This window comes from Schistocerca americana, chromosome 7 (assembly GCF_021461395.2).
Source record: "Schistocerca americana isolate TAMUIC-IGC-003095 chromosome 7, iqSchAmer2.1, whole genome shotgun sequence".
NCBI classification, from domain to species: Eukaryota; Metazoa; Arthropoda; class Insecta; order Orthoptera; family Acrididae; genus Schistocerca; species Schistocerca americana.
In genome coordinates, this window is record NC_060125.1 from 479,992,377 (window position 1) to 480,018,206 (window position 25,830).

Here is a 25,830-nt window from a genome sequence, read left to right on the forward strand (position 1 = left end):
TTATTTCTTCTGAAGGGATTCAGCCGGATCCTGAAAAGTTAGAAGCAATCAGAGCCATTCCAGTTCCATCCACAAAAAGACAAGTCCGCAGTTTTCTAGGTCTCGTAAATTTTTACCGTCGTTTTCTGAATATGCAAATTCTTGTTACACCAAAACTTTGTTCTCTCACTGGAAAAAATACTATTTGGAACTGGGACGAACAAGCACAATTGGAATTCAATTCTTTGAAAGAAGCGTTACTTCACGCGCCAATCTTAGCTCATCCAGATCTGTCACAAGATTTCTGCCTTAGCACGGATTCTTCTAAAGTCGGTCTTGGTGCCCATTTATTTCAAGAAGCCATAGAAAATGACACTACCATTCAGAAAACCATTGCTTTTGCTAGCCGAGTGCTAACCAAATCTGAAAAAAATTATTCCGTTACTGAATTAGAAGCTTTAGCTATCGTTTGGGCATTTAACAAATTCCGTTTCTTTCTTTCTGGTAAGCACGTAAAAGTATACAGTGATCATCGTGCATTACAATTTCTTATGTCTTCAAAATTAAATCATGACAGGTTAAAACGTTGGGCATTGTTTCTGCAAGAATTCCGCTTCACAATAGTCTACATTCCCGGCAAGGAGAACATTGTTGCGGACGCACTGTCACGCGCACCGGCTGGGCTTGAGAAAAGTACCACACAAGGCAACCTCGAGAAAAATTTCAGTATTCTTTACATTCAGAAAGTCGCCTTTGAAAACTTCATCACCACATCTTTAAAGGACATTGCTCATGAACAAGATAAAGATCCGATTTGGAAAGACATCAAGAGCAAATGGCATGAAAGGACACACACACAGATTCGGCATTATTATCTGGTTAGAAACAACATACTGTTCAAACGCTGCACTGTTGATGACAAGCTATGGGTACTTTGCATTCCTGACGATTTTGTTAATAAGCTCATTTGGTACATTCATTTCAGCTACGCACATTTTGGTCCACGAAAATGTTATCATATTCTTCGAACGACTTGTTATTTTAACAATATGGAAAAGCGAATTCGAAGAGTCTTGTCTATTTGTAAACTTTGTCAAAAGGCGAAACCATCTACTGTCTCACATCGTGCTCCGTTGTTTCCTATCATTCCTTCTAAATTAAAAGAATTTGCTGCTGTTGATCTCTTGGGACCGCTTGTCAGAACATCTAATGGATTTTCGTACGTTCTAGTCGCTGTTGAACTTACTTCAAAATTTGTTTCTTTCACACCGTTACGTAAAGCCACTGGACGGTCTGTATCCAACGCCTTTGTTAAAAATTTCTTACGTGAAGTTGGACACGTTAGTAAAGTCATTTCAGATAACGGACCGCAATTCAGATCTGCTGTTTGGTCACGCATGCTTCGCAACCATAAAATCAAACCTGTTTTTATTTCATTGTACTCACCACATTGTAACCCGTCTGAACGGATTATGAAAGAAATCAATAAGCTTTGCAGACTTTATTGTCACAGAAAGCATCAGCATTGGGACAGATATTTACACTTATTTCAAAATGTGCTGAATGAAATGCCTCATGATTCCACTGCTTTACCACCTACTCTTGTACTAAAGAATGAAGAACCACCGAACAGAATCAGAGAGCTTGTACCTTTCCCAAATACACGTAAACTTCGACACAAAGACATAATTGATTTGGCTCTTAAAAATATAAAATCTGCAGCAGACAAAAGGAGAAAACTACACGGTAAAGCAAATACAAAGAAATTGTATATTGGTCAGAAAGTTCTCATTAAAGCTCATTCATTGTCACATAAGAAGAAACACTTGAGTCACAAATTCTTTCTAGTTTACAATGGACCTTACAGAATCCGACGTATACCACATGATAATTGCGTTGAAGTTGAAACTCTGCGTACTAGGAAGAGTAAGGGTTTACACCACATTTCACATGTAAAACCATTTATTGAAAGATAATCTGCTTTTTAACTTTGTCTTTGCCATAAAACTTTTCACTTCACATTTCTAGTATGCTTTGTCAGAATTAAGAAACTGTTAACATGCAACAATGTTTGAAGTTAAATATCCAGTCTAGAACCTAGGGAACATTTTTAAACAGAAATTACGAATGCATTGTTATAGTGAACAGACGACACAGTGTAATTGTGTGTGTACATTCTTGCTTGTTAGTTGTACGATTAGAACATTTACCTGTACTGCTAATGAGATTTTAATGCAACATTTTGGTTTACTTGAAAATACATTCCGGATTTAAAGTACTTTCTGAGAGATACCAGATGACACAGAGGTTAGTTTATGTGACAGCTACACGATTTTTATCACGACGCTACTAATGAGTGACAATTTACAATGTTGCTTTTGCAGTGTATCTGTTTTATATCTGCACAGTTTTCTGAATTCTTCTAGGAAGAAAAACATGTTTTAGTAGTAACTTTTGTGGTATAGCAACAATGAGACAGCCTTTTTCGTGGCATAACAATACGTTACTGTACAGTACTTTCCTCATCACGGCAATAAGCGTAATAACTAAGATATCTATACGTAAAGCATTTCACTTTTGTGTATCATGAGGTAAGTACATTGACTTTAGCAGAACTTTGCTTACAGAGGACGATAACTACGACAGTTCCACAGAATTATCTTACAGCAAGACGCGCATTTAGCGCTACAGGACACGCATTTGAGTGATTAATCTTATACTTAAAACACTTATTTTCAAAGATTTTTTTAATTACAAAGAAAGTTTTCCGTGATACATTTCATTCCATTGCTGTAATTTGTAACACCTGAGGGTATAATTACATTTATCCTCAGGGGGGTACACGCCTACTTTGTGTACCATGTGTGTGGCAACCACAAGGAACCCTAGCTAATATGGTATTTGCTTATACAACTTTACACATCGGTACCATATTTCTCTAACACACAAATTACACAGCTATCTGATCATTTAACTGAGAGATAAACATTTTTTTATTACATCAGTGACAGATGTTTACGCAATACACAGTTGGGTAACTTTATACTTATGAAACTGTATTTTGTCTGTGCATTGTAAACTGTTCATATTTTTTCGGAACCATTGTGATACTATGAGAGCTTTGAATGATGTATTTGGTAAAGGGATTATGATTTTTAAAGTACGTTTGAGGCAGATGACACTTTTGACATGAGCAGAGAATTTTTTTAATTATTGGAGGAAGTTACGACGATTTTAAGATTTGACTGAAGTGTTATGAGGTTATTTTTACGACGACGATGTGTATTATGCTGCTGAGGTATGTTTATGATTAATAGGCTGAGGCTATACGAGTTATTTGAATATGCTTCATATTTATAATGACGAAATATTGACGAGTGTCGATGGATACGTATATGTGTAATAAGGTAAGGAGTAATGAATAGTGGGTAGGGACTCTTGACTTGTGAAACAGGATGTTGGAAACCAAAGTGACCACCTGCACGTAATGCGTCGCGGGCACCCAACTGTGTCAGACGCCTGGAGAAAAAGCCATTATTGCGAGCCCTTTTCAGCGGCACAGGTAGAAAAAAAAAAAGAAAGGGAAGGCCATTGTCCGCGCTACTGACATCTCCTTGTTGAAAGCATACTGTGGAGCTCGTAATTTATGATATTTACTGAAATGCCTAATGAAACGATGAGAAACATTTTACAGCTATTGCCTTGTTAGTTAAGAAAAATGCCATATGGCTTGCTTTATGTATTTATTTACACATTTTGTTTAATATCAAGTTTCTAGCTGCACTGCAGCAATGGTTAAAATAAAATTTAATATATGTACTAATATAAATATTTTATGCCTACAGATCCAGTAAATAATTTTATGATCCATCCAAAACAAATGAGGGAGCACAAAAAGAAATTTCCCTTCACAGGAATTGCATAAATAATTTTTTTACGATTTGGTAACTTATCTACTAGCGTAAGTTTTTGTGATGCATCACTCTAATGTTAAGATGTGACATAGGTATTAGACATGGCCATTTTAGTGTAATATTTTTTCTGCTTGCGCTATGTCATGTTTAGGTATAAGTTGCTGCTGTTTGCCAGGCATAGTGTTACTGAATTTGACTTTTGCTCATTTATGTGCTGCTGCATTGCCTCGTCCCTTAGTTTAGCATCTGAGCTCAGTAGATTTAAGTTAGCTTAAGAGGGGGTAGACTATATAAGAAACTAACTATGATGACTTGGAAGAAATGTGTTGAGAAGCTATATGAAAACGGGTTGGGCGAAAAAGAAGGATACTGTACAGTGGAGAAAAACTATTTTTGACAGAGGATGTGAACAGAATACAGAAAGCAGGTATAGATAGGACTTTTTGGGAATAATGATGAACAAAGGGAGATCTCCATGCAAAATACTGCAGTAAAACAAACCCTGTCCTTTCCCTTTTGTGTTATCCTACTATGTGTTTGTGTACCCTTGTGTATTTGTTTTCTTCTTGTCTCTGTGTAGTTTCATAGAATTTTTTTTTCTTTTAATATTAAGCTACATTCACTATGATGAGGAATACTGTTATCCTCGAATATAATTGGCATTAATAATATGTTATTTACTTTGTAAAGATGTTATACATTATTAATTCCGTTCTGTTTAATGCTCATGTGTGAAGTAGATGTTTCAAAAGTTATTGTGATCTTTTATGTATGTACTCATGTCATAATTCCATTGATGTATATGTTAGTTCGATTCTTTTGTAAAGCCTGTACTACAAATGTTATCTGTATTGTTATGTTTTTAATGATGTATTTTGTACCTTTGTTATTGTATTTTTATGTTACCAAATTGTAATTGTTACCAGTTCTTCAAATTAAGTAACATTTCACTGCACACGTTTCTGTTGGTCATAGTACATGGACAATATGTGAGAAGTAGGGACTGATAGTGTTTGCACGTGTGTTAATAATTCAGCAAGGGACTGGATAACAGCATTGCTGGTTCTAAGGACAATTAAAAGAAAAACTTTCTGAGTGCACAAGTGGTGGTTTATGGACTTGCTATATTCTCTGCAAGAATCTTCGATGGTGATTGTGCACCTGCACAGTCGCAACGGATGGCTGCTGGCCGTCTATACCAGGACTACTGTGGGTTTGCACCTCTGGTGGCCCACCAATACCATTATCTCTACAAGGACTACAGTGGGTCTGCATCTATGATGACCTACCAATACCATTATTTCTACAAGGACTGCAGTGGGTCTGCACCTCTGGTGGCCCACCAATACCGTAATCTCTACCAGGACTACAGTAGGTCTGTTCTGCGATGACCTACCTACCAATATTCTTCCAAACTACGACTGACTCTGCTGTGGGTTTGCTCTGTTGTGGCCCATTACCTGTATGCATGTCAAGAGTCAGCACTGTCTTTCCGTTGGGAGGACAACACTGCTTCTTCAAGACTCCATGGAAATCCACTACTTCCGTGTGCATTTTCTTTTACTGCTCAGACTTTGAGAAAAACACTGCTATTCTCCTGTTATGTACGATTAGGACTGTCTTTATGGACTGTGAGACAATTTTAGCTTTTGACCAACATTGTATCAATAAGTGTGTGCATTTGATTTCTTTGTTATTGTAATTATGAAAAATTTTATCAAATCATTATTGGCCACTGCCCAAAAAAATTTTGTAAAATTTTTTGTGGGGAGCATGGGGGCTATGTAAGTAGGCTGTTTATGTTTTCTGTATGTAAGTAGGCTGTTTATGTTTTCTCTATGTAAGTAGGCTGTTTATGTTTTCTTATTGGCAACGTTACGTAGCGCTCAATATGAAAATCACTGGCTGTGCTGTGTGCAGTCTGTGGCTAGTTTGCATTGTTGTCTGCCATTGTAGTGTTGGGCAGCGGCAGCTGGCTGTGAACAGCGCGTAACGTTGCGCAGTTGGAGGTGAGCCGCCAGCAGTGGTGGATGTGGGGAGAGAGATGGCGGAGTTTTGTAATTTTTCATGAACTGGTATATTTATATATGATGATATCAAGGTAAATACATTGTTTGTTCTCTATTAATATCTTTCATTTGCTAACTATCCCTATCAGTAGTTAGTGCCTTCAGTAGTTTGAATCTTTTATTTAGCTGGCAGTAGTGGCGCTCGCTGTATTGCAGTAGCTTGAGCAGCGAAGATTTTGTGAGGTAAGTGATTTGTAAAAGGTATAGTTTAATGCTAGTCAGGGCCATTCTTTTGTAGGGAATTTTGAAAGTCAGATTGCGTTGCGCTAAAAATATTGTGTGTCAGGTTAAGCACAGTCTTGTACAATTGTTCTAAGTGGACGTTTCATATGTATAAATAGTTCTAAGGGGACGTTTCACAATTTGATAATGTACACTTGTGATCTCACAAAACTACCTCAAATTAGCCCACTAAAATCAACTAAGCTACAGCACATGCGCGTCATTTGTAATATTCAATATACCCTCGTTCCCTACGAGAAACGTATTACTCCTAGATAAGAAATGTTCTGGAGCCTTTTCTATGTGGAACTTGACTGCGTCTAATTTTGTACCGGGAGACGTTTCGCTAGAGACAGTGGTTTAGCGAATTACGAATTATTTGCGGTATTGTACGTTATTGGGTCTTCATTGAAAAAGCTATCAGGCCACAGGCTTAGTCAGCTATTTCGTTAAAATTATCGATTTAACCCTTGGAGACCTAATAATATGAAACAAATGTCTAATTTTAAAATTTTTCACAAAATTAACCTTTATTATCACAATAATTATCTACATATATACTCCGTTAGCAACCAAGTGGTGTGTGGCGGCGGGCACAATTCGCGCCAAAGTCATATTTCCTCCTCCCCCCCCCCCCCCTCCCCTCTGTTACACTCGCGGATCGCGCGAGGGAAAACGACTGTCTGAACGCCTCAGTACGAGCTCTAATTTCCCTTATCTTTGAATGGTGTTCATTGGGTGATTTGATATTTGGTGGTAATAATATATGCTCTACATCATCGGCGAATGTCGGATTTCAGAATTTAGTGAGCAACCCCTTCCGTGTAGTGCGTCGTCTATCTGTAAGTGTGCCCCACTTCAAACTTCCTATGAGGTTTGTAACGCTCTCGCGATGGATAAATGTACCAGTCACGAATTTTACCGCTCTTCTTTGGACCATCTCAATCTCTTGAATCAGACCCAACAATACTCTAAGACTGGAAGAACGAACGTATTGTAAGCAATTTCCTTTGTTGAAGGACTGCATCGCTTCAGGATTCTACCAATAAACCGCCAGCTAGAGTTCGCCTTGCCCGTTACTTGTGTGTGCGCGTTGTCAAGCTGATGTAGGTCTCTCCAACGCATTCCACAGGTGGATCTGAATCTGGGGGAAGGTCAGGCCAGCCCATTCGCCGAATATCCTCTCGTTCCAATAGTTTGTCCATATGCACTGTTCGATGCTGTCGCATATCCTTACGCTTAAAAACGAAGGCAGAACCGAATGCATCCATGAAAAGACACACCCTGTGGAGAAGTAAGAAAGCTGGGAGGTCAGTACGCCCATCCAACAGTATTCTTCCCTATAGCATAACAACTGGACAACCAAAATGGTCATTTTCGACAATGTTCCTGAGTTAATGACGTGTTCCCACCTCTCGCCATCTGAGGATACATCCAGGATCACTACTCAGAGTTGATCTGCTCTCATCCCATAAGAGCGGGCGACCCCACTCCTCACTGGTCCAAATACCATTTTCGTGGCCCCATCATAAACGGTGCCGCCTATGTGTGTGTGTCAACGGAACAGCTTGCTCGTCGTCGGCCAGGGAGACCCTTCCCTCTCCCCGCAGTCGCCGTGCCATTGTAAAGTGTGAGATTGCTTGTGTTGCAGTCCCGTTGAATGTTGCAATTCCATTCGCTCATTGGCCTGTGTTCCTTCTTGCCTGTTGCACAGTAGTGCTCTCATCCGCTGCTGTAGTTGACCGTGCTTGACCATTTCCTCTCCTTCGGGAAGCTATGCCTGTGGTTTCGGAAGGCTCCTCATGTACGTGAAACAGTGCTGTGACCAGTACGGGTCCCTGGGCTACACTCGTCACGTTTCGTCCTTCTTGCAGTTTTCCGATGATTCTTCCCTGAGTGAGGTTTTCCGATTGTTGTCTCCGTGTCATGCTGTAATGAGGAACCCACTACAGGGCATTGTAACTACTCGCTGAGTTGCAAACACTATCCTTTCCCACTCCTTAAAATACCTTACGTTGCTAAGCCAACCTCATTTTGAGTTATAGTGATGTTTACATCACCCCATGTGACGATCCGTTTTCTGTGCACGACTGGGAGACCTCTGGTAACATGCTGCCGCAATTTGATTAGTTTCCACCGAGTTGTCAAAATGTTACGTTAATTTTGGTCTATATTGTCCTTCAGCAGCTAAGAAGGAGAAGAAAAGTGAATGCAAATGATTTAGTAACACTCTATGCTTACCCCCATGTACTGTGCCGCTCTCTTTACTTTACTAACACAGAAACATCAAATTTACAATCCTCTGTATAGTCATTTTATACTTCCATAAACCTTTCCCCACCTACCACGACAATTTGTGTTTACGAAAACTGGCCACGATCTAAGGAATAGCGGAGACTGTCTAACCCACATGGCTCATTGTACTGAATTTATGGCCTCGTGAAGTGAAGGAAGAAATATGTAGTGTGGCCGGTATCTGAGAAAACAGGACAACTAAAGGAAAGGAATATCTGCTTCTGCAAAGCGACATTTCTCAGAGATCTTCTTGTGGAAAATCTAACAAGAGTGGAGAAGGGAAGAGAGTGAAAAGATATGTGGGTAGAAGATAGCATGAAATTCTGAAAGTGAAACCTGTCCCACACGTTATCTTAAAACCTTTTTGTGCTGTAGGCACTTAGAACGCAAAATTTATGGTTCTTCAGCAATTTTTTCTCCGATACTAGAAGCAAATAAACATGTAATGTAGTACTTAATACAAAGCCGTTCTCACGTATTACACTGTGCATTCCCGATTCTAGAAGTTTTATAGATTATGGACGTCTTTGTCAAATTTCTTCTTTACTGCTGCTACTCTGCAGTATCGATACACACCGGAAAATACTGAAAGAAAAGAAATAACAGTGCGTTTTAAGGCTGTAAGCATTTTAGTGCACGCTGTTTATATAATACGATATTTGCCTACGAGAAAGTCATCCACAACTGTTCCAGTTTCCTCTTAAAGAGACCTTATGAATTCGATATAATACTAAACTAATAAATTAAGGAGAATTTGAAAGGAAAAATCATACAATATTTTATTTTGCACAATCGTATTTGTTAATGAACCAGTTATTACTGTTCCTAATGGTGGGGACATCATTTTCCTGATGGTGAAGACTTCATTGAAACGCTGTCGTAAGTGGAGACAAAGACGCATACCTTTATTTTTAGAGCGGCATTCAGTTACTTACTTCAGGGTGATGTGATTCTTAGGAACCTTACAGTGAAGTATTTTGGACTATGTTACACCGTACTGCTATCTGTACCGCTTAACTGTCACAACTGCATAGGAAACACAATTAAGTAAACAACTGAACAAAGATATGAGTGCATAAATTGCATAATACGCCACATCCATTCCACTGTAACATTCTATTTGGAGCAATAAACGGAAAGAAATTGCGACGAAAGCCATCGACTGGCATTTTTGAATCAGCCTACGTACGATTCGGAAATAAGTTAGTATGCCGAAAGGAAGAAGTGTGCTTGTATTAGATGCAGCAGGAGAGGAAGATATTTAATCGACGTGATTGTGACTACCGATACACCACTAGCATTTCATTCAAACATTATGGGTTTTGTTATTACACTAATCGGCATTAACTTACATTTTTAGTCATTTAGGGGAAGCTGTTATTCATCAGATCAAATAAAAATTCTGCCCAATTCATCCTGTATTCTCCTGCAATCACACAGCGACAAAATTTTGCCGTACCTTAAAGAAAGAGTTGTAATTTTCTTCCCACTCTAACAGGCAGATCATTTGTATATATAAAGAACCAGAGCGGTTCAGTCACACTTCCCTGGGATACTACTGGCTACAGTTTGGTCTATTATGAATACTCTCCGTCGAGGAGAATGTAGTGGGTTCTGTTACATAAGAAGTCTTCGAGCCACTCACATATCAAAGATCCGTAAGCTCGTTGTCCTTTATCCGTGGGTCACAGTATATCGTGCGAGATATATGCAAGCTGAGTTTCATACGAGTAGTGGTTTCTAAAACCGTGCTCGAGGAATTTTATCGTTTTATATCTTCTGCAAAATACTGATATTACAGACATTGGTATGTAATTTCACAAGTCCTTTCTTTTACCCTCGTAATTTACGGCAGAGACTTGAGTTACTTTCCTGTCGCCGGGCGAAAGAGTCGCAATCAATGCGTGACAAGTAAGGGGTCAATGCCGAAGAGTACTTTGTAATGCGGAATGGGGCTTCTGCCCGGACCTGAAGACTTATTTCTTTTGGTTCTTTTAGTAGCTTTCCAGAACCAGTAACATCTATATCTTTGACCTTCTTACTAAAGTTTGTGCGACGTTCAGTAGAAGATATGCCTGCTCGATACGGTTGGGTGAAGTATTTTTTAAACTAGAAATTTAAAACTTCATCTCTCGTTTTCCAGTCTTCTATTGCGACATCACAAAAGTTGACGAATGGCTGGAAAGAAGCATTCCACCCGCTTAGTGATGTTACTTAGATCCACAATTTTCTAGACTCCAGGCGAGATTTTTCGCTACCGTAAGGCGGTGGTACTGTCTGTTTCCCGAACAGATTATCTTATAGGCGTAAAAATTTTCACCTTTTATCTGTAGGGATTTCTTCCTTCTTTCCTTTTTTTAATAAGTAGTCAAATAATCTCTGTTTTCTTAGCATTTTCCGAATTTTGTTATTAATCCACAGTAGGTATTGCCATCATCAGGGCACATATTTCTCGAAAGCAGGCTTTACAATCAGTTCAAGATTTGCCCATGATTCCTCTACACCTGCCATTTTAGTATATGCTAAAAGATGTCCATTAATTGTCTATGTAGAAGGCTAAGAAGTGATTTTCTGATAATTCCAGTACAAAAATTTTCCTAACCTTCTTAAGGGATCTATTCATCTAGTGATCCATTAAACATCGTCGCTCTGATGACATCATGATGGCTAACCAGTGTCCCTGTACCGACTCTGTTGATAAGGTCAGGCTTATTTGTAGCTATGAAGTCTAAAATAGTGTCATTTCGTGCGGGTTGTCTAACTTCTTGCTCAAGACAGTTGCAAGAAAAATGTTTCACAAGACCGTCTGCTTCGTGCTACTGAGAGTACACTTTCTCCGAGTGATTCTGCAACTGTTAGCCCTAAAAACCACTGACAGTTAATTTGAGTTCCGCTAGGCATGTTACCTACGTCCGGTTAACTTCAGGCTCAATTTTGGCCTCGATTAATATTTTGTCGACTGCAGTATGATATAAGCAAGACAGTCTTCCTGAATGGTTCAAAATTCAGAAAGTTTGCTACAGACAATTCGGCTATCTACTGTTCAAGTCTGGACATTTCAAGTTTCTTTGCTTTATATCCAATCTGTGTTGTATACACCTGATTTATCAAGGGGAACCTTATATTTCCCAATGTAAGTAGTAAGGTTAAAAGCAATAAGAAGCAGCTATAATGACTGACAAAAGATAATTTGTTATGAGTCAATGTCGTAGTTATTTCTGGTCGTTCATATGACAGGGGAATAATATAAGACTGCGACAGTGTAATATTTATAGAGTGGTGTAAAAGGAATGAGGAAGAGTGTTAGAATCCCTGATAGAAAAAATGAAGCACTCTGCTGACATGCTTCTATGTTAGTGTAACTTCAAACATGTACAGATTATCGATGGGCATGTAAACGGTGAAAATAACAACTCTCTGTGACATTTAGAACGGCCACCAGATTACGTTAGTGTGTTTGTGTAACCACGTATGGTAGGATATATAAGTGGCGTGAACTGTGTCAGGTGTTGCCGGATCACTGTGAACGACACGGTGATGTCGCGTAGTCTTGTGAGATATTATCAGAACCCGAAATTGGAAGGGCCCCATTGTGGGTCTCCATCTGGGTGGCCGGTCGAATCGCTCAGTACTCTGATTTGTGAAGAATTAGCGTGTGACCGAGTGAGGTGGCGCAATGGTTAGCATACTGGACTCGCATACGGGAGGACGACGGTTCAATCCCGCTTACGGCCATCCAGATATAGGTTTTCCGTGATTTGCCTAGATCGCTCCAGGCAAATGGCGGGATGGTTCCTTTGAAAGTTCACGGCCGACTTCCTTCCCCATCTTTTCCTAATCCGATGAGGCCGATGACCTCGCTGTTTGGTGTCTTCCCCCAAACAACCCAACCCCAACCCATTAGCGTGCGACAGTACCCTGATGATGTACTGCATGGGAACTTGGCCGAAGACATACACGTCGAAGTGCCAGTCGACCACATTTGATGATTACAATGGACGATAGCCGTATTGTCCTCACGAACATCGTTACCGCTTCACATCTGATCCTGCTGTCAGATTACAAGTAATGGACCCTTGGAACATGCTGTGTAACTCCGTTCTGTTTCTCAGATTAGCAGCAATAGGACTAGGGAGCTACTGCTCTACATGTATGCATTATCAACTGATGAATGGCGTCACGTCGTGTTCAGGGCTGTATCGAGGTTCTGCAGTACTGCGGGTGACAATGGTCGGCTAGTATGGCGGTGACGTGGAGAGAGGTAACTTTTTCAATATTTTGGAGAAGAACTGCGGTTTTATTCCTGACGTCATGGTTTGGCAAGCCATGAGGTATGACTTTGATTCATTGTTGGTAGTGATTGAGGGAACTCTGGCGATCCTGAGGTATGTTGCGGACATCATACATACAGACGTGTTACTTCCATGCTGAACAATTACACAGGTTAATATTCATCCACAAATGACACTCGTCTCTATGAGCATGATGCTGGGCTACTCCTGTAGGCCATATGCCCCCAATATTTGATGTTCAGAACCACGTGAATACCATCCCAGTGCGCGTGTCCACGATATCATTACACCAGTTGTTGGACAGCTTGCAATAGGAGAGGATACAATGGCTTTATGACAGCCTTTCCAAACGAATCTGTGCGTGAGACCACAGGTGGTGCAATGTCGTATTAGTATGTCGGCTCATACTAGTTCGCTGTAAATTTTATTCGCCAATTTTATCACTAATATGACAGCACATACTCTCACACTATATAAAGTTTCCTTGCGTTTCTTATTCCCTACGTGGCTGTTTAATCTTTTTGGTCTGGAAGCGTATATTGGTTTCAGAATGAATGAGTTAAGACTTTTACATGTATAAATCAGAGTTTGAGATCTCCTTGCAGACATCTTGAGCGGTATCAACAAAATTTGGCGCAGTGCGCCTCACAGTATCAGCACAGTAGAATGTATAGTGTTGTAGCTCCAATAGGTGTGTGGGGCTAAAACTTATTTGTTTTCAGCCCCTGGCGTATAATGTACCCTGCACGACAAGCAGGTTGTCTGGGAATAGTATCGGCCTGCCAATCAACCTGCTTTGCATGGCAGTCTGTATATCAGAGCCAAATTAATTTTCAAGCCCCTGATGTGTAGCCTGTCCAGCGTGACAAGTGTGTTACTGGATTCGAACTGGGTGGGTTTATTGAACTCCACTGCAGGGGCTAAATGTACAGATGAACATGGCCAGAGATAGGTTCAGATGGGTAGAGGAGAAGATTGACAGGACGAGGGGAGGAGGAAATGTACAGAGAGATGTGTGGAGCTGGAGATGAATGATGCCGGTGGAAGCTGTAGAGATGTGGTGGGCGAGTGGAAAAGGGATAGGAGTAAGTGGAGATGGAATAGGAGAGGTGGGAGAGGACATGGCCAGATGGGAGGGGAAGAAGATATCGTTACAGAGATGGGGTGGGGGAAATGCTCAAAGAGAAGGCGAGGAGCAGATATATATATATATAGAGGTGGGAGGATGGAGTAGACCGATTAAGGGAGGAACATGTGGACACAGAGAGGATAGGCGGAGTCATATTCATTATATGCACTGAATGCATATGCGGGCGAAGCAATGGGGAAAATGCTAATTATATCACGTCAGAGACTAGTGAATTAAAATGGGGTCAGACGAAAGAAAATAAAATACAATAGAACGAGTGATTCGATGTAACGCCAACAGGTAGTAGAGCATGGTCAAAAGTCGTGAGGAACGTAATTGGTACTTGCTCTGGATATGGTACTAATCCCGAGAGAGAGAAAAATCAGAAAGATATTTATATAATCAAGGCATCCCCCCACTGTTGACACCTACAGTGCCGTGACGTCAGCTGTGAGCGGACGCACCCGGCGGTGGCTGTGGACTGCACAGTAAGCAGAACAGGCGGGTGGGGGACCGGCGAGTTTTCGCGGGCCTGCGGCGGCCAGCCGGTGAGATTGTCCGCCTAACGGGCCGTGGCACGCCCATTAAACACAATTAAGCAGCTCTTAAGCCGGCGCCGCCTAATCTGATCTGCCCTCTACTCTCCTCTGCTCTCCTGGCCGGGCCACCGCGCGGCGCGGCCGGCCGCACAGTGCTCTGCTGTACTGGGCTGCCTGCAGTGGGCTAATTTAAGCGGGCGCTCGCTGCGAGCAAAGCTTCGGATCTTGCAAATTGCGCAAATTGCCTTCCGGTAGATTTTTGCCTTATTTAGGACCGCGGCGGCGACCAGACAAAGCCTCTGGGAGAGTTACCGGCTGTACACACGTGAGCCTCACAGCCCGTTGCTTTAGCGCTGAATGATATCGTAGCTTACAACAGAGTAGTAGCAGCAAAGGTTCACACGCAGAGTGCTTCAGATAGAATATTAAAGATTTCGTAAAATTTTGGTGTTCACTAATTCGAATGAAAGTTACCATGTAATTATCTGCTGTAAAGTCATCGCACAGATGCGTCATGAATCAGTACTGAGAATGTTACGCATCAGTGATGAAGTGATGGAGTTTCGAGACTACGTTATTCCATTATCATGTGATGTAAAATCAGAAGTCAAATCCACATATCTCAGTAATACACATACTGACAACCATGTAAAAATCTGTATTGCTCTGCAGCGTAAAATATGCCGGCCGGAGTGGCCGAGCGGTTCTAGGCGCTACAGCCTGGAACCGCGCGACCGCTACGGTCGCAGGTTCGAATCCTGCCTCGGGCATGGATGTGTGTGCTGTCCTTAAGTCAGTTAGGTTTGAGTAGTTCTAAGTTCTAGGGGACTGGTGACCTCCCATAGTGCTCAGAGCCATTTGAACCATTTTTGTAAAGTATGTTGAGGTTTCTATGCCGTAGAAGACAGAAGTTTCCTAGGGGCACCTCTGGGCCTACTTCAACAATATCTTCTTTGACAAGCAGCCAACAGCTTATTGTACTTACGGGAGGGCCGTGCATATACATCATCAACTGTTACCTCGAAACTCATTATATACATTCAGCTGACAAAAGTTATGCGATACCTCCTAATGTCGTGTCTGACCTCCGTTTGCCCTATGTAGTTAAGCACTCGAAGTGGCATTGACTCACCCAGTTGCTGGAAGTCCCTTGCAGAAACATTGAGCCATTCTGCCTCTGTAGCCGTCCATAATCATGAAAGTGTTGCCAGCGCAGGATTTTGTGTAGGAATTGAGTTCTCAGTTATGTCCCATAAATGTTCAGTGCGATTCGTGTCGGGTGATCTGGATGGCCAGATCATTTGTTCGAATTGTCTAGAATGTTCTTCAAACCAGTCACGAAGAACTGTGACCTTGGGGCATGGAGGATCGTTCTTTGGGTACATGAAGTTTATCAATATCTGCAGATGGTCCTCCAGTAGCCGAAGATGACCATTTCGAATCAATGTTCTGTTGGACATGAGGACTCATTCCATTCCATGTCAAACAGCCCTACCATTACGTAGCCACTAACAGCTTATAGCCGGCCGGAGTGGCCGTGCGGTTCTAGGCACTACAGTCTGGAGCTGAGCGACCGCAGGTTCGAATCCTGCCTCGGGAATAGATGTGTGTGCTGTCCTTAGGTTAGTTAGGTTTAATTAGTTCCAAGTTCTAGGCGACTGATGACCTCAGAAGTTAAGTCGCATAGTGCTCAGAGCCATTTGAACCATTTTTCAACCAGCTTATACAGTGCCTTGTTGTCAACTTGTTTCCTCGGCTATGTGGGGTCTTCGCTACACGTTAGCACTTATCAGCAGCTCTTACCCACTGAAATCTGGACTCATCTAACCAGACCATGGTTTTGCGGTTGTATAGGGTACAAAGATATTGTCACGAGCCGCGGATAGGCACGGCAGGCGTTTTCGAGCTGTTAAGAAGCGCACTCGTGTCGGTCACTTGCTGACATAGCCCCTTAACGCCAAATTTCGCCGTACTGTCCTAAAGCATACGTTCATCGTACGTCACACGTCGAGGCCCACGAGAACGCCAGGGCTTGGCGCGTACGTCACGGCATGTGACACTGGAGGTCATACGAGTGCCAGCAGATATCTCCGATGGAGAGCGATTAACTGTTTGAGACTAGTTTAATAATTCTTCACTGCGTATTTATATGCATGAAATTTCCCGATAGCATACCACAAAATCTTAATCAATTAAATATTGATTTCTCGTGACCCTGCATGGGGCCGAGTGTTCGCGCAATGTGGCGGACAAGCAGACTAGTGTGATGTCACATATTCATTGCAAGGCCCGTATATCTTGTCGGCCCCATACCACATTGATTTCTGCAGCTATTTCAAGCAGTGTTGCTTGTCTGTTAGCACTGACAATTGTAAGCAAACGCCGCTGCTCTCGGTCGTTATGTGGAGGCCGTCGGCCACGGCGTTGTGCGTGGTGAGGGGTAATGCCTGAAATTTGGTATCCTCGGTACACTCTTGACAATGTAGACCACAGATTAATAAAGTCCCTAACGATTTACGAAATGGAATTGGACAAAAAGCAAAGTGACAGAAACGGGAATTCCAGATGGGCAAATGTTTAAAAGGAAATATCATTTTTGGCGCGGGTCTGGCGCGGCATCAGCCATTTTCTGGTAACCGTTGGCACAGCGAAATTATCACAGAATGGTAATCCGATGTTCGAAGGATCTTGTTCTTATGCAGAAATTTATTTTATTTTCAGTTTTTACATTACTTATCCGGTAAATAAAGAGGTTTTTTTTAAATATTTTCGTAATACGCATGAGAAGGAAAGGCATACCAAAATTTGGGATTGCAAATGAATTTCCATGAATGGATTGTAATGCAAACCCTCGAATTTCGTATGTAATATTACATACTTTTATTATTTTACAGTTGATGATTTACACGCGCTGGGGTATATTCTTCATAAAAACGGCGGAAGCATTAAGTTTTTCGGCATCATGCCTCTTTTATAAAGACAGTATTTTTGAATTACTTGGTTGTTCTAGTTTTCTTTCATAAAAAGTTTCCACAATCGCTTGGTTTGGTAGTAAACCAAGAAAACGCAACAAGTCGCCAAATATATGGAGGATAGCTCCTGATGTACGATTGAATGTATTTTGATGCAGTCTTCTCAAAAGTCAAAATGAAACTAACGCAGCGTGAAGTTTCGAAAGCTTTAATTACAATCTCTTCTTGAAATGTTACTTGCAGAGTGCTCGAGGACCTGTAAGTACAATCCTTTGTTTGAAATTTATTTGCACTTTGAAATCATCCTTTGCATTCCTTTTCATGACTGTTTTGAAATTAATACATACAATATACTGAACATTATCTCGATTTATTTGTAGCGTAGGGAACATAAATATTGAAAATAAAAAATTGTAATTTCCTGAATCCGAACTCGAATCGACGCCCCACAACTTACTGTTCTGTAATATTTCCTCAGCGCCAACCACTGTGTGGAAAAAACGTTAACATATATTGCCGATGCTTCACCCAACCCGCGACAAAAACGCTATCTTTTTCCAAACGCTTTGCCATCTGGAGCCCCCACTCCTCTCACTTTATTTTCTCACCAAGCCCTAAATTTACCATAAATTTGGAGAAGTTCGGTAATGAAGCGTAGGCACGACCCCCATGTCAACGGGGCTAAGTGTTAATGTGTGCAGTTGGATATTCTATATGGATGCACACTTTGCCACACAAGTGTAGTATTGGGTTTCACGATTTTCTAGGACTTGACATATTGTACAGAAATTTTACGATAGATAGTGGTACTCTTGATGGCTGTGATATATGCGTTATAGAATAGTACTATCTCTGTTAGGCTGAGACAGCTGCCTTTAGTTTACAGCAGTATGCGCCAACGTGAAATGTCACTGGAATGGTTATATGTTTGACGATTCAGGTTTGCTGCTCGCCTTTTATGTTTCTAAGGTACCTAACGCATCGAAACATCAAGGTACGTTATACTGCACGAAAATATAGATGTTTACGTGATCACGTATGATACTGAAGTGCCTGCGTTGTTCCGAATTAAGATGAAAAGTCCCTTCCGGCATCCCTCTATGTCCGAAGGAATTTTGCATCGTACTTGTGAACAACACAGGCACGGCAATATCGTATTTATCCGCTGATACCTGGTAAGCGACTTTCAATTAAAATGTCTCCACCTACAGGAACATACGTAATGAATATCCGAGTACAGGCTGTAGACACGTGGTTGACGAAACGTAGATGTCTAAGTCCGGGTCCAAGCCGTGCTCGGTTATCACGACCGCTTCCGATAAATCGGAAATCCGGTTCCAAGACCTGGCCAAGCACAAATTTTCATTCTCATCATTCCATTATACAGCTGATTATTGTCCATATTCGAAACTGGGAACAGATTTCATGTATTGACGTGGTTGTTGGTACGTGTTGTTCCGGAACGTATTAAATTGAAAACATCACACATTTCACAAATGCTGCGTAACATTCCCAGTACTGATTCGCATGTAACATGCTCCTAGTTCTCATTCGTTACAGACATACAGGTGTTCCCAAAGTCTTCTTTTCTCATGTGGATAGTCCATTTGCTACGGGTTTGTTTATGCAAACATGCGAATAAATAGTGTGTGAGGGAAGTAGAAGATTCGGCAAAAGATGACACACAGCGTTCCAAACGTATTGTTGTTCCCCATAAAAGAATACGGCCTTCCTTAAATATGAACCGACAGTATTCTTATCATTTACAGCTTATCCAACACCTTCGACAAGAATCTGAAGATACACGATTCGAATTTTGTCGTTGGCTAGTTGTGGATCGCCGAGTTTCCTGATGAAGGCACTTTCGGTCGAGGCACTCGTAACTCACATCTTTCGCTCAACGTTAACCCACATGCCTTTGTGGAGAAGTTTCAAGAAAATTTCTCTGTAAATCCTTGGTGTGTTATAAGAAAGAATCAGTTTTTTAGACTTGTAGTATCGCATCCCCTTGGAGGGCGCTGTTATTGTTGAAAGCGAGTATAATTCGGTGTTCCTTTGCCCATAAGCGTTGGATGTCCTTCCAAAATGACGGGGGCCCTTGTACATTCTAGCAGTTAGGTAACACACGGTCTGAATCTAACATTCCACGGCCGATTCATCTTCAACAACGTTGACGTGGCTGGTTACCAATGTTCTCATACCTGACCCATTTACATATTTCCTGTATGGGTGAAGACTACAAAAATAAAATGAGTGACATTTTATGCAGGTTGCAAAAAACACTTCAGAGATTTTCATATACTTCGGCTCGCTTTGCGCAATCTATTAGTCCAACAGCAAAAATTAACGGGACGTTTTTTGTAGTAAATGTAAAGTAGTTAAATTTTTTACTGAATTATGTTTTAGCTCGAGACCATGGTTCTCTTGTTTTTCAATACAAAGGCCTTTGAAGATCGCCTTTTCACATTTTTCTTGAATAATTCGAAAACTATGGCCTGTAGTGAAAATGAATCCCGGTACAAAATGTAACTATATTCAATCTGCTACAGAAAGATACTGATCATTTATTTTTCTGCGATACCAACAGTATGCACACACTAACGAGAATGGTAAAATCTTAGACATGGTATCTGAAAGAACTGAGAGTTGCATAAAACCCACCGGTAGGGGCAGCTTAATCAACCTGTATACAGTGAAATGGTGGCAGATAGGAAACTATAGACTCCTTCTACACCACAGACAAAATAGCTAAATTCTTTTCAGACACGAGAGCAAACTGCAGTTATGACGTATGTTCTGTAACAGGTACTATCACACAGTAAAGCCTATGATAGAAACAACAACAACAACAACCGTGTGGAAATGAATCTCAACTATTTCGCTCGAAACCTCACGTTCCACAGTTTGAATCCAAATTATATCTGTATCGGAAGCAAATAATAAGAAGAAAATGTGCAGTCAAAGCAGTTAATTACATTATAAAGGAAGAGAAGAATCTCGAACTCAATTTGAAATGTAATTGGAGAACATCTGGAGTAAAGGTGTGAAATTCGTCAGTGTAATGAAAGAATGATGAATTTAGAAGCATGCTGCAAGGAAGTGTACCTGATGTCAATATACTGAACGATATAAAATGGAGATCAAAAATAATTAGAAAAAATCGAGATACAGTCTCGGACAAATATATATGTAATGTCGAAACAGGGGTACATGGGCGTAGTAACGAGGTTACAAACTAATGGGACATCTTAAGAGTCATATAAAATACAAAAAATTAATGTAAAGTATTAAAAATGGGAAAAACAAAAATGATACGTATAGTTATGATATGCTGAATCATACAATACTTCAACCATACAAAATCCAGAAAATTGTTAATATGTGTCAAAGAATCAAATATTTTCCTCTGCATGTAGAAAATTGATCAGATGAAAAAAACTTATTCTATATGATCTGTAATGTTAGTCTGTAATCACTACAAAAAAAAAATAGCTAAATTAGTTGTCCATTTAAACAAAAATAATTATGATTCAAAATAGGATGGTGGTATATCAGGAAAATGCAGTCTAAAATCAAAAATAATTTCCATTAATTCAGTTAAGCTTTTGGGCATGTAACGAGAAGAATGTTCTTGTGGATGCTGTTCAAAAGGAGTGCCCATAAACATTTAATAGAAGCTACGAAACGCATGTAAAAGGAGCAAGTAGAACTGGTCAAAATTGAAAGGACATCAACTGAGGCTAATAACAAGTGTGTCATTTGCAACCTTTGCTTTTAATACATATTCAAACGAAATACTTTGTAATCTATAAATGATCTGGTATTTTGTTTCTTCTGTTTTCAAAATTCTAGACTATGTAGTGGCGTGCTGTTTGAAGATAACCAGGCAGGTAGAGCTAACTGTGAAAAGGAATATACAAAGAGAAACGAAAGTGAAACCGAACGTAGATTTAATACTGAGGAGTGTAATAAATGGAAAATTAAATAGCAAGTACAGAATTTTACACACTTAGGGCGGAATATATCACATTAATATGAAGCTAATTGTCAATGTAAGACAGAGAGGTTCTCTCAAATAGATCTTATTGCTATTTGAAGAAGAAAAAAACACATTTATACATGAAAACGGAATATTAATAAAGTCTTTAATGCAGATATTCGACGATACTGCAGGAATATGGAAAGACTGTGCCAGTAGCAAGAACCTTGTCTAATTATCAAAGAATCGTAACAGTAGGACCAAAAACAAGATGAAAAGATTTAGACAACATTGCATGATTAAGTATATGTATGAGACGATTTCCAGCACGTGCAGAAAAAGGGTTTTCTTAACATCAGCGACAAATAGCGTTGCAGTCCGTTTTCTATAGCATTTTAGAAATCTAAAGTGAAATGTACTGTCTGTCATTCTTTTGTAGCACAAAACTGACGACTTGTATCGTTCCTAAGTCTGAAACAAAGAGTATTGCAAACAGCTTTCTAATTAAATTTTTCACTACTGCGCATGGAAATTTCTACCCTATATTTTACTTTTTTTATATTCGTAATATAATATGTAGCAGAAATTCGTATGTGCACCTGCAAATTTAACACTTCTAAATTTAACAGGCGTATTGGACAGATTTTTGTATCTGCTTCAACGACCGTGTATTTGCCCTTGTAAATTCTGCCTTTACGTCACTCCATGCATTCGAAACAAGAATGTAACTATGTTCAATACACACATCTACTGACAGTGAAGATGCAGCATAACTTCAAAAGCGCAAATAGGTAATCAAATATGACAAGGATTGACACTGAAAGAATTTGATATGCCTATAGGTAGTTATTGCTATTCTTCACGACGGTATCTGTTTCAGCCACTTTTCGTCTACGATCAAGTTAAATCTTAGATAAATATTTAATTCGGATAGAGAAATTGTTCCAGATAGAGAATCCCACTCGGTAAGCGCTAGCGCGCTGCTTCCTGGACTCGGGTCGGCGCGCCGGCCCTGTATCGAATCCGTACGGCGGATTAACGACAGGGCCGGTGTGCCGTCCAGCCTGGATATGGTTTTTAGTCGGTTTTTCACATCCTTCTAGGTGAATAACGCGTTGGTCCCTACGTTACGCCTCAGTTACACGGTCGCAGACATCTGAACATATTCGCACTCTTCCATGGATTATATTAGACGCAGACAATTGGGATACACTAATACATTCCTGGGGAGTATGGGGTGGCGACAGGAAGGGCATCCAGCCATCCCTTAAAATTAACATGCCACATCCGGTTAGCCAGTAGACCCTGCAAGTCGGGATTAATGCTTGGAAAGAGAGAGAGAGAATCCCACTCAGATATATGAATTTGGGAACAATCGCCTTCATCTTTAGCCAGTCAGAGAACACCTCCAGACCAGACTAACGCTCTCATTCCTACTGTTGTTTCCACCAATGATTTGGGATACTACTGCAAGAGGGTTTCCCATTGGTAAATCTATGAAGGGTACAGAGTAAATGGAGCACAAGGGATGTTTATGAAATAGTTAAATGCTATGAAACGAAACTAAAGGGTCAATATGAATGAAGTTGATAATGTTATAATTACAGGAAATGATATCATGCAAATCCTCCATTGAAACTGAACGCCGAAAGTATTGACTTCATGTATACCCCAACACACAATCAAGCAATAAGCAGAAGATCGTGATCCCAATCACTATCAGTTCAGCATATCTAAAAGGTTTCCTCTGATATCATTCCATATGGCAGCATCTTCATTGATCTGCTCCCCTTCGATCTATTTATTTCATTTCAGTTGATACACACACACACACACACACACACACACACACACACACACACACACATACATACATATACTTGAATATATATGACCTGGTAGATAACGTCAGAAATTCCTTGAGGATTTTCGCGGATTATGCTGTCGTATACAGAGAAACTCCGACTCTAGAAAATTGTAGCGAAATGTCGGAAGACCTGCAGAGTCTCGATGCTTTGTGCAGGGATTGACGATTGACCCTCAAAATAAACAAATGTAACATACTGCGAATGCATACGCAGAAACACCCTTTATTTTGTGATAGCAAAACCATCACTGGAAGCAGTTAGGCCGGGTTCCACAAAAAATATACAAGTATGAGTACGGAGTGATCTGAACTGGTACGACCACATAGAATTAATCGTGAGAAAGGCAGATACCAGATTGAGATTCTTTAGTAGACTCCTCAGTAAAAGTAGTTTATCAACAAAAGAAGTGGGTTACAAAACAAAACAAAAATATTGTCGGACCAGACTGATAGATGAAATAGAGCAGATCGAAAGAAAGGTAGCATGTAACGTCACAGGGTCGCTTAGTAACTGCGAAAGCGTCATGGAGGTGCTTAGCCAACTCCATGCTGCAAGAGAGGTGCTGCAAGAGAGGCGTTATGCATGAGGGTCTGGTCTACTGCTAACTTACAGGGGCAAACGTTCCTAGAACAGTAAGCCAGCATGTTTCTTCTTTCCACGTATATTTTACGAACAGACCATCAAGACAAAACTATCGAGCCCACACGGAGGCCTACCAGCTATCGTTCTTCTCGCGCAACATGCGCGACAGGAACCGGAAAGAGTGAAGTTACACTGTTATATAAAGTACCTTCCGCCACATACCGTAAAGTGGAGTAAAGACATAGGTGTGGATAAAATCAACGAGGAACATATATAAAGTAAGTCTATGTCTGTGTTTTCTTTTTATATGTAGTTGTTCTCCACAGTTAATTTCTTTTCTTTTTTTGTGAGGGGTGGGGAAGAACTGCATAGTATTTCGAATCCTACCCCGCTCAAGCAATACAATACTGGTCTCTCCCAGTCGGCATTCGTAAAGCATCTGTCTGCGCTTTTACAGTCAGTGCTCCGTCGAGCCATTAGGCTGTCGTTGATCTTCGTTAAAATCCAGCCCGCCACAATGATCGAGTAATCAGGTTTTCAGCTCCCTTACGAGGATTAATTCTGCTGAAACGCGAAGCCGCTCTCTATTTCTAAACTGGCATTACCGGAATGGCGAGCTTAATCTCATTTGACTGGCGTTGCCGGCTTTTGCGGGTCTGAGTAAAAACGTGGCGGCCGACCCACCGTCCCTTCCACGGCGTTCGCGGGAGAGCTTATAAATTATTTCGGGCACTTACGAGACTCTATCCGGGCCTCGTCCATTTTCGCCGCGCCTTCGCAAGCGCATTCATCACACGAAATTAAGGACCTCAGTGTCAGCTTCTCACAGGAGGAATTGTTTATTAGGAGAGGTGATCAATGTTTAAAAAAATGGTTCAAATGGCTCTGAGCACTATGCGACTTAACTTCTGAGGTCATCAGTCGCCTAGAACTTAGAACTAATTAAACCGAACTAACCTAAGGACATCACACACATCCATGCCCGAGGCAGGATTCGAACCTGCGACCGCAGCGGTCTTGCGGTTCCAGACTGCAGCGCCTTTAACCGCACGGCCACTTCGGCCGGCATCAATGTTTAAAGCTTTTCTTTCGGTACCCTATCAAAGCCTCCACTCAGAACTTTTCACGAGTTGGCATTAATGTTCAGGGAGTGCTATGAATACGTTTAGAAATTTATGGTAGGTTTCTCGTTCAACATCGGGAAAAATTACAGAAAACGCTGGACGTCTCTACAATTTTATATGTGTGTAGCAAAGGCAAATGATATACCTTCATCTGATTTGTACTATACACTCTGCGGTTGTCAGACACATTCTATTTGTTTGTTCCAGAAACCCTGTTGGCTGAGGTAGTGTGAAACAAACACCATGCGAATGGCTGTTTCTCAAGACACGATATAGTGTGTATCACAGACTGCTAAAGTAAAACGGATTTTCAGACTCAGTGAAAAACAGAAAGGGACTGATCATCACGTTCATCAATTCGTGCGTGTCACAAGAAAAGTATGGGTACACAGACAGCACCCATCATGTAAGACAAGTCATGAACGAATGCATGCTCTCGTTCGATATCCATTACCAAATTATTCTGAGGTATCTGCACGCTACCAGTTACCACCACCTAGCACAGAAACGATCTTTTCTGAAGACTTGGTACGCCGAACTGAAACTTTCTCAGACGCTAAAAACCTTTCAAGGGAACTGAGCCACTGAAGTAAAGATTTCAAGAACGCTTACAACAACAGAAAAATTTCGCAAGCAGTTCCAAGTAACCCACGAAAGCAAAGGTATCCGAAGGAGACTCGAAGAAGATTGCGTTTTTACGGTTTAATGTCTCAATAATAGGGTGTATTAGCTGGCTCCTGAAGAGACAGAAAATTGACAGTTTTCAGATCCGCAGCAAAGATACAGCAATTAAGCCTGGGTGAAAGGCTATGTAGACTTCAGAGCACTTGGAGCATACCCAAATACCATGTGGGTGTCGGCACTTG